This window comes from Centrocercus urophasianus, unplaced genomic scaffold, assembly GCF_019232065.1.
Source record: "Centrocercus urophasianus isolate 14NV4802_14NV808 unplaced genomic scaffold, USGS_Curo_1.0 seq_2, whole genome shotgun sequence".
NCBI classification, from domain to species: Eukaryota; Metazoa; Chordata; class Aves; order Galliformes; family Phasianidae; genus Centrocercus; species Centrocercus urophasianus.
Genome location: NW_024884755.1, coordinates 2,953,590 through 2,970,276, shown reverse-complemented (window position 1 = coordinate 2,970,276; position 16,687 = coordinate 2,953,590). Strand labels below are relative to the sequence as shown.

At 36.3% G+C, this 16,687-nt stretch overlaps 1 protein-coding gene across 12 annotated transcripts in view; it reads right to left on the bottom strand.

The window, feature by feature from the left end:
- The window catches only part of TOX3 (TOX high mobility group box family member 3), a 238,701-nt gene that overhangs the window by 107,855 nt on the left and 114,159 nt on the right, over positions 1–16,687 (bottom strand). For 10 of the 12 annotated variants that reach the window (XM_042821635.1, XM_042821639.1, XM_042821634.1 and 7 more), the window contains one exon: positions 6,613–6,708. The gene's annotated coding sequence lies outside the window, so the exon portion shown is untranslated. Of the gene's footprint in view, positions 1–6,612; positions 6,709–9,635; positions 9,667–16,687 lie in introns of all 12 variants that reach the window. The other 2 variants (XM_042821637.1, XM_042821638.1) reach the window with 2 other exon arrangements.

Below are 16,687 nucleotides of genomic sequence, written 5' to 3'. Positions count from 1 at the left end.
TGAGGAAGGTGAAAACAAAGCAGCATTAAATGATAAGAAAAAGCATATCTCAATGACAGACAGATTTAGATCCCTTAAAGTCCAATAAACAGAGGAAAAAATTGTTAAATCAATTCATAAGAATTATGCTGAATCCTGACTAAAATGTACATCAGACAAATAGTGCAGCATTAGAGATAGGAAATGTAAGGAGTCAGGACAGTAGTCTATGTGTCACATGAAATATGAGCAAGAAAAAGGCTCTCTCGGACTCCTTGGATGCAGTTTAGTACTTTCTTGCTGAGCTACAGCAAATTTCTACCATCTAGATGACAAAGACACCCTGGCATCCTTTTCCTGGCATTTCAAAAGCAACTGCAAAGAATATGGGGCTCAGGCAGAGCCCTTAATCAGCACCCACTCAAAGCTCAACAAAGAAAATGTCCAGATCTGCTTCCTAGGGTTTCTGAATAACATTTGTCTGTCAGTCTGGAAAAAAAATAAATGATATGAGAGAACATGGAATAAATCTCTGTTATCATGACTCATTTATGTTACTTACAGTTCAGAGGTGGAATCCACTCTAAGATCACTTCACTGAAAATCATGGCAGTGGATGACTGCTGACAAGTCCACCCTAAATTAGCTGAACCAAACTGGGAAGTCCATCTTAAGATCTCATAAGTATAATGCCAGGAGAAGACCATTCATTTAGTCCCCAAATGCACATGTCCAAATACCACAGTAGATTTTATTCTGTGCTTTGGTAAACCATATATGAAAGAATAGAGATTTTTCTTATAATTCTATTCTATAATCTTCAAATTTGTTTGGATTTTTTATTCTGACAAAACAGTGATGGTGTCCAAAGATGACAAGATCGTGTGCTTGGTATGCTTAATAAATTCAAATTAAATAAGGTACTTAAATTTACAGAGAATTACAGTTATTAAGGTTTCTTAAGTCCTGAGATAACAATAAGGATCTATCAAACAGCTTAATAATCTAGGTCAAAGCCACTGCAGAAAAAATTCAATATTGATAAATGAAAACGAATGTACATTGTGCAGATAATGGAAATTACTCATTCATCTTAGCAAGTTCTAAGCTGATATATCACAGAAAAGGCACCTAACCAATGTTGTGGAGAGAGCTGAAGGACGGCCTGTAGCAGGAATGAGTGCTCATAAAAAGAAAAGAAAAAAAATATGCACTTTAATATAGAAGGAAAATAATGAAATAATGCGAATAAAAATACTATAGATTTTCTACATCTCAAAGGGGATATTGAAGAAATGAGGTTCACAGAAGCAGATAAATATGATGAAAGCAAAGAATAGCTGTTAGATAAGGATAAATTGCTTTTTAAACTCATATTTTGTTTATTTTCTTGAAAAGAAGACAAATAGGAACAGGCATGACAAAAAGTGTATTAAGAAGTAATGAAAGCTATAAAGAAGGTCAACTGGGAGCTTTTCTTCTCCTCTTCCATAACACAATAAAATGAGGTAGTTATTAAATTGAAATGGGGCAAATTAGGAACTGATTAAAGGAAAATAATTTTTCTCACACAACACGTAATTAGATTTTGGAACTCCTTGTCATGGCATTTTGCAAAGGCCATAAATTTAACAAGATTCACAGAGGAATTAGATTCCTTGTAGATAAATTCTTGAGATACACACTGGTTGAAACTAGGAAATTTACTTAATGTTGACAAAGAATTACTTCAAGTGATTTAAATCTTAATGTTTCAGATATTAAGACCAACTTAACGAGTGCTTCACAGATGACCCCAATTAATCAGAATGCTGGACTAAGTCTCAGTAGAGTAATGCCCAGATACTTACGTCTCAAACATTACTCTTCTTGGCTATAGAGAATCATGGCTCTATGTGCAGCTTTAAAGTGCCAGCCAGGGTTAAAACCAAGTTTCAGGTCAGGGAACTGAGTGCAGAGGATGGCTCCTGTCCAGGGTTCATGGTCACAGACACCACAGCTGAGGAGAGACTCCACATGGAAGATGTGTGCAGAGTTTGTCTCCGTCTCTACCAACTAAACTTACTGCCACCAGATCAGTTTTTTTTAATGCTGACCATGAAGTATTACAATATAGCATAAGGCACAGCGTTTGGCCATCCTAACCCAATAATATGCATGATTCACATCGGTTAACCTTAATGCCTTCTCTATTCTGAGTAGAAAAATAAAACTAATTCATGCAGAAAAGACAGAAGGTAGCCAACTGATGAATGTATCACAAACACAAGTGTTTAGAGCTCAGTATTTCTGGAAAAGATAAGTCATCCATTTCTGGGAGCAGCAGCGTTAGCACAGCTCAAGAAATAAGCATGGGAGAACCAGAAGAAAAAACAAAAACAGAACCAGAACTGGAAAGGAGATCCAGGCTTTGACAGTTTGGCCTATGAGGTTTCAGCAGCTTTACACAAAAGAATAAATGCCTCTTCACAGGTGTGCAGAAGCAATGTGTCAGACAGCCCTTTTTGGCCTATGCAGTGTGATCAGATGGATATCAGCTGCTCGGGTCAACAGAATTGCATTTCTTTTTGCTCTTCTAACTTACAATTCCTTATTGAACTTCAGTATTGACTTGCTTCCAAATCACATACTGTACCTTCTTGCACTATTGCTTTTTAGGTAAACGCTAACAACACTACAAGATGGAGCTGATCCAAAGCATTTGCTAATTCATCAGTGGTGGGAAACCTACGTGATTTCGAGCAATGCAAATTGTTTTGGCTTCTGCACAGCTCCTACTTTTTTCAAACCCTGATGGCAAAGAATATTTCCCAGGGTTCATATCAAGTATTCATTTTAACAGTATTAATTTATGATGTGTGTTATTCCACTCTAGCTTGAGCAACGATTTGTTCAAAAAGCAAGCAATTTTCCAAAGTAAATACTCATTTTCCATTCTAACAGTGATGCTCTTTGCGGATTCTAAAAAATGGGCACAGTTTGGAAAATATCTTTTCCACACTCGTTGCTTCAGCATTATTAGGATACTTTCAAAACCTGTCCCTTCCTGCAGCATTTCAAAATTATCTGCCACACAGTACCAATTGCAAAATGGGAATTCTGAAGTAAAACTATGACTTTCTAAAAGAAATCTCTACATGTATTTTTACTGGTTTTATTGTTATCTGCTTCTCTGTCCTCAAAATATTATGGATCATTATAAGATCACTCAGTGTAAAAAAAAAATATATATATATATTAGTTTTCAATACAACATTGAATAAACTATCAGTAGGTCACAAAACCTCCCTAATGATCCCAGGAAAATGTCAGTGTAAGTGTGCCCTTTATGTTGGATTGAATATGTGTCTTAAATAACCTGCTGGTGATCCTAGTTAACTATACCAGATCATGGACCTGCTGGGACTCCATATTTTCTTTTTACTCATATACTCCTTTATCTTCATGGTGTTTACAGAGAAGACTGTCAAAACCCAACATCAGTGAATGATAGAATTGATAAATAATGCAAGAATAAAAAAAAAAAAAAAGCAGGAACAGATGCATGTTCACAGACTGGCATGTCATGGCTGATATTAACACTGCAAGTCAGCTCTTCATTCTAATTATATAAAACAGAGGGATTTCTGGACAACTGGACAAAGTTAATGTGCTTGACTTAAGTTCTGTCAATTAAAGCACCATTTAATTAAAATACACACTGTAATATTTGGACAAAATTGGTAACTCAGGTTCTCAAAGAATGTGGCTTTTGAACGTGACACAGCGAGCCTGAGAAATGCTCAGAGAATTAAGCCTTGACAATGGAAAGCAGTGGGGTGGAGAAATATAGTGTCTTATAACAAACATTTGGCACTTAGAGCAAAGCATGTTTTGTGAAGGTTTTCACCAATAAATTTCTTTCTATTTGATTTCTCAAAAATTGTATCAAAAGTTGGTTATTAACTATCTACTAAAGAGAAGTTAACATACAATAATTCTGGAGTCATGAATGCTCACACCACGTTGGATATCTATTGACCTAAGACCTGCTAACAAAAATACTCTTAAAATAAAGTGACATTTTTTCCCTCCAAGTATACTTGAGAAAATTGTGTGGTGCATGGAGGAGATTTGTACGCAACAACAGAAACAACCTGAGCGCCCGCATGACATTGTGTATATACCAGATGACATTTTCTTAAGGAATACAAAAACAACTCATAATTCAAATGGTACAACACACAAATATCAGTTATTAAATTATATCTTCCTGGAGAATCAATACATGATATCATTTTCAAATAATAATAGTGCTATTTCAAAGTTTCAGATTTCTAATCAGAAGGAACCATTATGCAAAAATTCTTTTTACAAAATGAACATCAGTTTTAGTCACTTTTAGTAGAAGAAAAAGTAGGCAAGGAAGCTTGCAACTTTTTGGTCTCTATATTATTTTTCTGCTTTTAGAAATACTGTTATAATCCTGTAAAACAGTAGATTTTGTTGGGTAGAGCTGACAAAATGCATCCTGAAGGAACTGCTTTAGTCAAGGCTGATGCTTTTCCTCAAAAAAACAAATGCGAAATCAGCACTGAGAGCTTTTGTTTCTGATCAAAATTCAAACTATTTAACAAGAAGTATTTTCAATACAGTGACTTATGTATACACAGTTATTCAAATCAAAAGACACGAGCTTTTCTACCAAAAAAAAATCACCTTTTCAAATACTGTGTGAGAAAAATCTTACAAGAGGGATTTTTCTCTTTAAATTTAATTCTGGCCTTGAAAAAAAAAAACAAACAAAAAACAAAAAGAAAAAAACCTGAATAAACTCTAAGTGGATCAAATAGTTTCTAAAATAACCCATTTATAAAGAGGATTCTACATAGCCATAGAAATGTTTATAAATAGATGGTGCATACAGAAATACAAAAACTGATTTTGCAGGAAAAGCACGATTTTAAGAGATCTGCAGCTGTTCTCAACCTTGAGCACTGTCTATATGAGCCAAGAGGTTTTTGTCTAGTTCTGAAGCTAAATTAACTTCATGGCTTGTTTTCTATCCCCTGGGGTAAGCCCCTGACGTATACCATACTAGGCAAAAAGCTTACCCTCAATTTCATTTTCCACAAATTGAAATGCTTTAAAAAATAAGCATAAATGTATTTCAAAATGCAATTGCTTTGGCCCTAAATCTAGCTTTTCTTGGCAGAGTGCATTTGTTTTTAATCTGAATGCTAATACTTTGCAATGTGGCATCATATATAAAACTGTAATTTACGTTGTGCCAGAGATCTATAGTATTGCAGTACTAGTCAATCAATAGCTGATTGGAATAGTGTTTTTTATTTCAAGTGAATATTAAACTGTAACATAATGCTGCAAATTATGCTATAGATGATATGTACGAAAATAGAGCTGAACAACTCAATTCATTTCAACCGTCTCAAAGAGGAGGAGAGCAGGTTAGGAGAAAGAGATCTGTGATTTTATATCAGGTTAAGTAAGTGTATGATACATATCTGCAAAGGCTATACTGTTGAAAGACAGATCTCATGGAATTCTGAAATAAGATTAAGATTTTCATAATGACTTCAATGGGAATTAACTTCAAAAATTCAAAGTATTTGCACATTTCCAGATCCCTCTCCAACTTTTACTCCTGACAGCAGACCTTGCTATGACTAGGGAAACAATTTAATTTGTTTCACAATTATATGAAACATATTATTTCAAAACGTAGTCCATTTTGCTACTTTTTTGTATGACATAGGCAGAATTCCTGCCTGGACTTCCTTGTGTAGGAGTGCAAAGCAAGCTGTAGAACTAATTCTTGAATTTTTCCTGATTTTCTTACCATATTATTTTGCTTTTGTTTCATCATTAGTAAGTAACCTAATACAGATCAGGCTAATAAGGCCTTACACAATCAAACATCATGCTTCAAGCTGTAAAAACTAGAACATTTAGCCCCACATTTATCAAGGAAATGGATAATATCTACCCAGGTGTTTAGCTTCCATACCAGCTGAGAAAATTTAATGAGCATTTCTCCTATAAGAGCAAAACTGTTTTTCACACACTGACAAAATATTTGCACGTTTGAATATCCAGAGATTATTTTGAAAATCATTTTTAGGATCACGTTATAGAAGGAAATCCTTTTCAGTAGTTTTACTGCATATTTTTAAGGAGATGGAAATTTCAGCAGAGAAAATTATATATATTTCTGTTTAAGTTTTTCAGCCAATACAGGTTCCTTAAGTCCTTTAGGTTTTGAATCTGGTACAAAAACTTGCTTCTTCATAATGACCTAGATGCATTTTTGCATGTCTGAACTGATACTTAGTACTTGGAGTAAGCTTTTTTTAGAAACATCATACAGTTTTCCTTCTTTTGTCAGTGTAAGGCTGATATCTCCAGCTACTTTCTTTAATGAAACAATCAGTTGGGTTATTCCTCCCTTACTGGTGTCCTAGAATGGTTTACACCAGCGCACAGTCTGAGTTGGTTTGGAGACTCCACGAGATGCTCCGTGGATCTGCCACACAGCCCATGAAGCTGCACCACGTTTTGGGTTAAGGACACTCCTTTCTGCTGTTCCAGCCCCTCCCTCAACCCCCTTCCGCACAAACGTGAGGCTCCACTCACCAATCCAAGGGAGGATGTCTGAGAGAAGGCTGAAGGTAATACTCCATGGCTCTTCTGTGTCCACCCACACAGTGAAGTCAAGGTGTCAGCTCAAGTCTGTAACAGGGAAAACACACAAATGTAGTTACTGCACAGCAGCATATCTTCTCCCTTTTCAAATACTTTTCAAATGCAGCAGAAGAGCTGACTCATGACTCGTCAAGAGAAAAGGGCCAAAGGACTGGGTTGGATAGCAGTGTTACAGCATGGGAATATGAGATTAGCATCATCTGCATCTTTCCTTGACAACTTGCAACTACAATTATTTGGCAAATCTATTGAAGGGAATACAAAAAATGGCCACAGTGGCTACAAATCATTTAAACATTTGGCGGCTGATACTGGAGCTAAAGAGCAAATTCCTCCAGAACTGAGGACTGGCTTCCTACAAGAGCCATGGAGAGCAGTTGTGCTGTCTTGAGGAATGGCGATTACGTGCAGTTTGGATTCTAGTCCTAATTCCAGAATGTACATATTTTCCTATTTCAAGTGTTATGCTTTGCATTTTTCCATTTCTGCAGCCTTTCCATTTTGCTGCATAGTGACTGATTTACTGTTACTATTATATGCTCTACCTTACTGTGTGTGTTTTATACGAGGTTCCACAGCGAAGAAGCTTGTTTATTTCATGTCCTTTTATTGGGGATTTTTATTCTAATACTGAAATTTGCTTGTTTGTTTGTTTGTTTTTACAAAGGCCTAGTAAGTCCATGTAGCTGACCAAGGCTTACTGAGCACAGAGAAGAATATTGTAAGATCAGTGCAGAATCAAAATTGAACAGGAAAAATCTCTGGAAGTTTTAAAGGCTGTCATACACTGTAGCCATGAATCTACAAGCAAATTCATCTTGCTGCACTTCAATCTGCAGAGCATGTACAGGGAAAATGTTCTTTCAGCGGCTCTTTCATACAAAAAGCCCTGACAGTTTCAGTGGTGTGAGGAGTTAGCTCAACTTCCTTTTGATTCTGATTTCTGATTGTCATGTATACACATACACAGCAAGGTGTTTTAGTTTTAATTCAGTTTTTAAGAAAACATCAGTGATATCTGAAGTTAGATTTGATTCAGTTCCCTGTTTGCTATACAAATAAGTACATATTGAGTAAAATGATTGCTTTGTTTCATCTTTAATTCTTTTTTTTTTCTTTAGGATATTAATTGTATAAAATACAACATTGTTCATTCCCACTTAAAATTACATGCATTATATGATAGCATATGCTTAATTTTCTTGGCTAACAAACTCTAAATCACTGTGTATATGGGCAATCAAGGATATCAAACAAAATCATAACCAAAATAAATCATATGAGACAGATAAAGCACCAACACTACAAAATAGGGCGTAGTACAAAAGCAATCACGCAAATAAAGATGGAAAATAAAAGGAATGTTGTAACAATAGTTGAGATAAATTATGACATCTTTAAGTGCACAAGAAACAAGAGGTTATTACAGGAAGCAGCATTACTTCTAATGGCATGGGTATTCTGATGACAAAAGAAGTAAATGTACAGTAGACTCTGTTTCTAGAAAACAACATGAATCATTCTGGGAAGAAAGAATAAAATCTGCAGGAAATCACGAGTCCAGCAAGAATTGAACAGCTGAAGACTGACAAAAATGACAACATCGGAAGTCATCTAAAGAAAAATACTCACAATCTTTGGATGATTTAAGTGGGAAAACACAGAAGAAATATTAGCAAGATCTTTGAGAGAAGGAAGACAGGTGACAATTTCTGGCTGAAAATATCATCTATTGCCATAGGCTGCCATAAATGACTTCCATTTCCTAACAAAGGGTTTTTAAATATAAATAATAGAAAAAAATCCACTTAATAATAGTTGATATATTCAAAACACAATTCAAACTACAAATAAGATAAACAAGTATTAGAATAACAAGATGATATGGGAGGGTTACCCATCATTGAGTCTGTAACAGAAGCTAAAAGTTCAAGAAATGATAGCCTATTGCTTCCAGTTGATGAGTTTTAGCTTTCTCCAAAGGGTAACATCACAGAATGGTTTGGGTTGTCTTGCAGATGGATAACAATCACAGACGCCTCAAACTGAATGCTGAAAGAACTAACACTAACTACCAGACACCTGGTACAAAAACTGAGGGGCAATTGAGCATCAAAAAAAAAAACAAAAAAAAACCAGAAAACTCTCTCTTATCTTACAAATAGTGAACAGCCCAAGAGCCCCTTCAAGGCAGTGTGCTGACAACATCTCCCCTGGAGCAGGGACAGCTCTCAAGGTCACCTCTATGCAGAAGTCCCTCCCATCTTGATATCAAGATGCCTTACAGATATTCTCAGTGACTAACAGTATCTTTAAGCTTTGTTAGCTTCTATTTTTCATATACAATCACTTCGACATAAACTGTTGACCAAGCCTGGGACTAGGAGTGGATTCAGCTGCACCTGGGCTCCCTCCTTCTGTGGTTCAAGGAGTTCAGAAAGCAAAGGTGTCCATTCTGCACCTCAGGACTCGATGGGAGGGTCTCTGGACACATGTATTTAAACCTATCTACTATGCAGTCAATAATCAAAAGTATCCAGCCATCTGAAACAATTTGTTAAATGACTATTTTATATCAATAAATATAATGCTACTTCTCTCTTATGATTACAGAATGGTTTCAACCCATGGCATATAGTTCCAATCCACTAGACCACATTTTCCAAAGCCCATCCAGCCTGGTCCTGAGCACTTCCAGGGATGGGGCATTCACAGCCTCTCTAGGCAACATGCTCCATTGCCTCACCACACTCATATCATCTTAAAATAACAGCAAGGTAATATCTTCTTTTAACCTAATCATCAACCACAGTTGCAATCTCTTGGTTGAGATCCTATTCCAAAAACTCACAAGCATTTTGGACTACTATCCATAATAATATAATTTAAGCAAGCAGGAGATCTGGGCAGGTTTGAATGCATACCCCAAAGGCTGGAGGTAGGCCTTAACTTACCTGTGCTGAGATCCTCTTATAAACCATGCTGCTGGAACAAAAGGAAAGTTGAACTGAAAATTAAGTGCATTTTTATATACTTTTCACTTGTGTGCTGCATTCCTATGCTCCATCTGGTTTCTCTTACAACCTACATCCCTAATGACAATTGACAGTTCAGGAATTTTATGATCTTGATTCTCATTTTTGTAATGGACTTCTTGAGAAAATAAGTTGTTTTGGGACACTCTGACTTGCCAAAATATGCCAGACCCAATATCTGAATCAAGCATTCCAACATGTGATTCATGCAATTTTATTGCCTGTCGTGAATATTCTTTCTATTTTCAGGCAAGAAAGCAATTAAAGACTGCCTTCTGTGTTTAGAAACTGTAAAATACCTCTTCTGTGACAATCACCATTTCTGTTGCTTTAGCAGCCTAACTCACTAACCATCTAACAGTTTGAATGCAGTGATTATGAATCCCATACCAAGAATCACCCTTGCTACTTTGTTATGACATACATTACAAGAAAAAAAAAATAAACATTTTCTCATGGCTGTCTTGCTTGGGATTTAGACAATAAGTATTCACACATATTAGAACTGCATATTTCCTGAATCAGCTTTCATCCTGTCTCTAGTTATGGCTTCACTCAGACCCAGAAACCATTTTGTTATGGAAAACATTTAGCTCTTTGCAAATCCAGTGCTAAGAACAAGGCGAAAATGTGTCCCTTTCACTGCTTCAATTTTTCCTGTGATTCTTCATTGAGACACCTAGACTCTTAGTAATTCTACCCTCTCCATATTAGGCTCTTGGCTTTAAAAGGTCATGATTGGCTCTTGCCACTAATTGCACATGCCCATTATGAAAACTGATACATTTTGAGGTGCCTCAACATTTACAAAGCTCTAGAGCACAAGGTACACATGGCTTCTGTCTTATGCACAGGCAACGGAAACAAGCAGAGAACAGCCTGAGCTCACTTGTCTACTGAAGGGTAATATGTTGTGTTTGTTTGCATTTTATAAAAACAAACAAAACAAAACCCTATTGCATTATGTTAAATAACATGAAGGTTTAGCATAAAATGTGACTGGAATGAATATAAAGAAAAAGCTTTCTGTCTCATTAGATGGTGTGAGTTTCAAAATCTGTTCTAGAAGTATTGTAAAGTGCATAGTGTTGTAGATTAATGCACTGAATACATTTCCACAGTGCTTGATGTGTTTCATAAAAGGTCCATTTCAGAAGTGTGCTGTATTATAGGTGAACAGTCGCAGTAAATAATCTTGTTACAGAAACCTAAGCAATTTTTACAAGGCGTATTTCTGGCTGACTGAACAATTTATTCTCCAGATGTCACATTGTATTTTTCCAATATAAAATGAAACAGCTTTTTTTTTTTTTTTTTTTTGCTTTTTTTTTTTTTCTTTTAAGGCAGACTCTCTTGTTTGATGAGACTGCATCAAAGGTACTTCCTTAAAAAGAAAAATCTATTATTAAAACTTGTCATGGTATAAAATGTACACTATGTGATTACAATATGTAATTTAACATTTAATTTGATTGAGAGTTACAAAAAAAAAAAACTGCACCAAAGTGTGAACACTGCTGAGGACATCTGTGTGCATTTAAAAACAAAAGGGAGAGGAACATCAGCTCTCAAATCGATCATCTATGCGGATCCTAAAGGTAGCTGACTAACTCCGTGTATAGTTAAAACTGCCACATCAGATATTACTGGCTAATAAACACATATGTTGTGTTATAGACCCTGGAGATTACATGATAATTTGATATGATAAGAACTGCATATCCAGAAGGCAAATGCAATTAAAAATATTTTAGCTAAGCAAAATATCAATGGAGATAAACTTTAAATTGCAGACTCATTTTCCAGCATGCATTTTCTTAGCTTCCGAAAAGAAATATTTGCAAATGGATATTTCACCCAGTAAAATTCAGTGAATATTAGCAATCTACCTTATTGATGAAATACTGAAAAAATAGTCCTATACGCTAGCAATTATCACACATTTGCATTTTGTTGTGCAGTGTTCATTATACAGATAGAATATCGATACCAAATGATACAGATTTTTTAAAATATTCCCCGTTTTGCTCTTCACTGTCTTTTACTCATGTTTCGGTTACTCTTGCCTTCCACAAACTGTGCATTTATATAAACCCATATAAAAGTGACAGAAATTGAATCCTGGAATGTCTGCTTTAGAAAAAGTGTGTCAGAACCAACATAAAGTGGATTTAAAGTGTGATGGAGTCCTGAAAGTTTCTTCCTTAAGTGAACATGAATTTTACAGAAGTCAGACTAACACTGAAAAGACTTACCTTGATTCAGTTCTCTCTTGGATTTCATATGTCAGCACCCTTTGTGAACTCTACAGACATATTTGGCTTGTACAACATCCAAGTCACACTAGAAAATACAGCCTGGCCCATAACAAATGTTTTTCTGCCCTCTCCCCCCTACCCAAGTCTTGCTGAACAAATCCTAATTCAAAGCCTCTCTCTCCGTAGGCAACAACTTCCATAAACAAACAAGTATCCACATGTATGTGCAGATTCAGTATTTAGTTATTGCTTGCAGCATGACTTCAAGCCCAACCAATATCAGAGCTGATCTCTTTGCATAAAATGTTTTGCAGTGGTATAACATCCTTCAGCCCACATGTATTTGAGTGAGTCAACTGATCATCATGAAGAGGCAGACTATAACAAAAGCACAGCATGGAACGAATGAATTGTGGATACAACAGAACTCTCAAACCCTTCTTTCACTGTGACATAAATTTGTTGCTAGCTTCTCCATTAATTCAGTCCATTTATGTCGGAAAAAAGTAATGCTTGTGCTTGCATGCTAACAAACTGGAACACTTCATACAAACATGAGGAAAAACTTCTTTTCTGTGAGGGTGACAGGGCACTGGAACAGACTGCTGAGAGAAATTTGGGAATCTCTGTCTCTGGGGATATCCAAAACCTGCCTGGATGCTTTCCTGTGTAACCTGCTGCAGGGTCTCCAGAGGTCCCTTCCAGCCACCACAATTCTGTCACTCTGTGACTTGCAAATGGTGCAAGAAAGCAAATATCTCACTTTCATAGGCAACTCTTCATGTGGTAATAGTAGAAATTATCAGCTGCAACCGTGAACAGATTTACCTTTTGACAAAAAAATGAATTCCTGACTGAAACTGCATGGATATATCTGACCTGCAAAAACTTCTGAGTTCTTATTAACCGTCACCTTGACTTGCAACCAAACCCAAAATGATTTACAGGGGAGAATAACAAAGTTGCATCAAAATGGACAAATACTAAAATCTGTTAATGAAGATAATCAACGTATGTCTGTAGATTTCTTTGCTATAGTAGCAGAGATATGTTCCAGTGATATATTGAAGCATAACTAAACATATTTTGGAAAATAAATTTCATGTAGAATTTCTTTTTGTGCTTTAAGTCACTTAATGAAGTTAAGGCTGAAAAAATAAATAAAAATACCTTGCAGTCTATGTTGTTGTCTGGAGCCAGTCTGGACTGTTTTTTTGTAGATGGTTCACTGCATAATCTGGACAACTATTGAGAAAATGCTCTTTTCCAACTGTGTTCTTTAATCTGGATTGTGTTAAAGTTCAACTGTTAAAGAAATATAGCACTGCAGATTTCACCCAAATGATATTTCTGCAATGCAACTGAAAGGTGACAAAAATGTTAACAGCCAAAGCAATATATTTACACTGCAGGATAGACTGGAATACAGCTGGAATTTCAGCAACAACAGAAAATGTTTCATGAGATGCCATTTGAGGAAGCTTACTGTCAAGACTAAACTATAGGTTGAGCTTGTTTGCTATCATGAACAACTGTGGACTATCTCAGCAGTTCTTTCTGGCTAAAGACCACTGCCTCTATTGTACTCAACTTCAGATTCAGACAGTTACATTTACACATGATCTGATCCCTTTGAAACACTGGATTGTCTGGATTGCACAGATGTAAACAGAGAAAAAGTTGACAGTTGTATGTCAGTTTGACTGCTTTGTTGATGGACTGTTTAAGGCAGTGCAGACACAACATTTGGTTTCAAATAGGTGCTGAAAAGGGCCAAATAAAGGAATTCTTGAGGACTCCAGAGTTAAGAAGCATAACGTAAGTTGTGACCAGATATTTTAAAGTTCAAAAGAAAAGTTTGCCTCACACAGTGCAGAGCCTTATGTCCTACTTGACAGCATCCTCCATGGTTGCCTTCAGTTCTACAATCCAGTCTAAAATTGCATCACGGCAGGCTTGGGTACTTGCTTCAGTTACATCAGATTAACTAGCTTCTCTCTAGGTTGCTTTGAAACAACATTCAAAACTGGATGGCAGTAAATGAGCAATGGAACTTCAGAATAGCCTCTGGAGGGAGAAATCTTTTTTGAAACAAACAAACATGGGAGTGTGAGATTATCACTGTCATTTGAATTCCTACTCTGCTTTTCATCAGGCAACAGCAGTCAGAAAATTGAGAGTAGCTGTGTGATAAGGCGAGGATATTCATTTCAGAACCAGAGTGTTGATCATATTACTCACTGCTGGCTAGCATACACAAAAGCCAACATATCATGATGACGGTTCACTAAGTCTTCAGCTTCTCACTCACTTCCAATGTCCTCCAGGAGACTCTGAGATTCTGTTCAAGTCCGTTATGTTTTTGAGGCTGAATCAGGATAATTGGTCTGTCTGTCTTCTTGCCTGAGAACTACAAGATCTCTGATCATCAGCTTATTAAGGTGATCACCTGTCAACCACATGAATGTGTTGAAATATTCTCTGTTTTGACAGTCCCCTTTGGCCTACAATGGGAGATAGTTTCAGAGCTACTTCTTTAAAGTGCAAGGAAATGAGTTTGGTGCTTTTTTATACGTGACCCATTATTCATATACAGATACTGGTGAGAACCATTAAAATACTTTAACGGTACTTTAATACCACAGAAGGCTTTTGTTTTTCATGTTAGGGCAAACAGATTTGTGTAAGTTTTTCTCACTTAAGACAGACTGGGTTAATCAGATGAAAATAAAGTAGTACCTCCAGGATCTGTCCTGGTTAGATCTTCAATACGTTGAACATCAGTACCAGTGTGTTGCCTTATTTTCCCTGCTGTGGTTCATCCCATAGCTAGTTGCTATCTCAGATAATGTGTCTACTTAGGACAAAATCTTTCCTTTCCAAGGATGGTACCTCTGCACTAAGCACAGCACAGCTAAGACAGGTAGATCTGTCATGCCATATCAATGGAAGACCTGGGTCCTGTATGTCCTGAAACAAGACAGAGCTTTGGGAGTCATTACAAGTGCCAGAAGCATGAAACTTATACAGAAATGCACCAAACACTGTAACAACACTCCACAAGCATAAGCCAATGATATTAAATATTTTTATCCTGAAAGTAAGCCCTATGCATCTACCTTTCCTTCTTGCTTGCTTTGGAAAAGGTGTGGAAAGTAGGCAGAAAGTCACAGTTATGGATGTAAAGCACGCTGCCCACTAGCAGGTAGCAAGGCCCAAACAACCAGCATTAATCAACTAATGGGTTCAGACACAAGCATGGTAGTCTCATTTAGAAATGCTTTTCTCTTTGCTTCCAAGTTTTCAAGCATAAAGATCAACCCGAAGTCCCTTCAATGCTGTTTAAGTCTTAGAAAATGCCTGAATCACAAGGAACCAGTTCCACCACCACCACATTCCACCAGGGAGACACATGTGCCAATATGACAGAGAATATCAGTAGGAGATTGGAAGCACAGGGATCACAAACATAGTTTTAAAGTCTCCTCTTGTCTTAAAAGCTGGCAATTAGTAGTTACCACAGCAAGAATCAAGAGAGCATACGTAATATATAATGGGCCAGACACTGAAACATTCACCAATAATTAGTATTTCTAAGAGTATTACTTAAAGTACCAATGAGCTTATAAAATAATTGCAAACTTTGCACTGAGGCAAATTGGAATGGAACCCTTACGCAAAACACTTTTAATTGCCCATCATTTCCTATGCTGCCATTTTCTTCAACTAGAGATAGTTGCGTCCCTGTTAATTACACCTCCCACAGTCCAGTCTTTCTTATCTCTGATCCTACAAAGAAGTAATAACACTGCTCATCAACTATCCTATTACCATAGAAATGATGGCAACGTCATAAATTCTGCAGCCTGATTTCTCGACAGGGTTGATTAGGAACAGATGATGAGCTGTAGAAAAGCTGAACCCTTGATTAAGCACAAATAGCTCTTATGATGAACAAATATGGGAAGAAAATATATTCAAAATCATGTCAAGAATGAGCATGTTCTTACTGTAGATATTTTTTGCATTGTAGAATTGAGTTTGTTTTCAAGGCTCCCTAATTTATTTTTTAAATGCCACAAACATATATAATTGGTGCTCCAGAGCACCAGAATCACTGGAAAAAAAAATTGGTATTGTAAAATACTACACAGAATCTTCCGTTTCTCTCACAATATACTTAGCATTAAAAATTCACTATGGCTATCTCAGTTCATCCACTGATGAGTATACACATCTGCATTATGTGTACACAAATACAGATAAATCATAAGCTTTTAATATTTTCAACTAGATCAATTCGAATTCAAAAGACACCTCATTTAGAGTCATTTCTGGTAAGTTCTGACCAACCTCTTCATGAAGCCATTCCCAGTGAGCTTCATGAGAAGGTTACTGACATGTACTTCTTCCACTTTTGCAGGAACTTAATGAATGAATCAGTGTTAGATGCTTACTCGTCTTCTAAATCAAGACATTTATTGAGTCTATAGCAACTAATAAAGGAAAATTCCTACTTGTATCATTCAAACAATTCACCCAAATGTAGAAATATAATCTGTGAAAATATAAAAAAGTGTTTTCCAATACAGTTCTAGAGACTGTCGTTTCATTTTAAATTTTAAGTGCTAAATCCACCATTGGTTCTTTACTGGAGACTTAACTCCAATTTCAACCACAGTTCTATTTTACCAGTAAAAGTGTGCAGAAGGG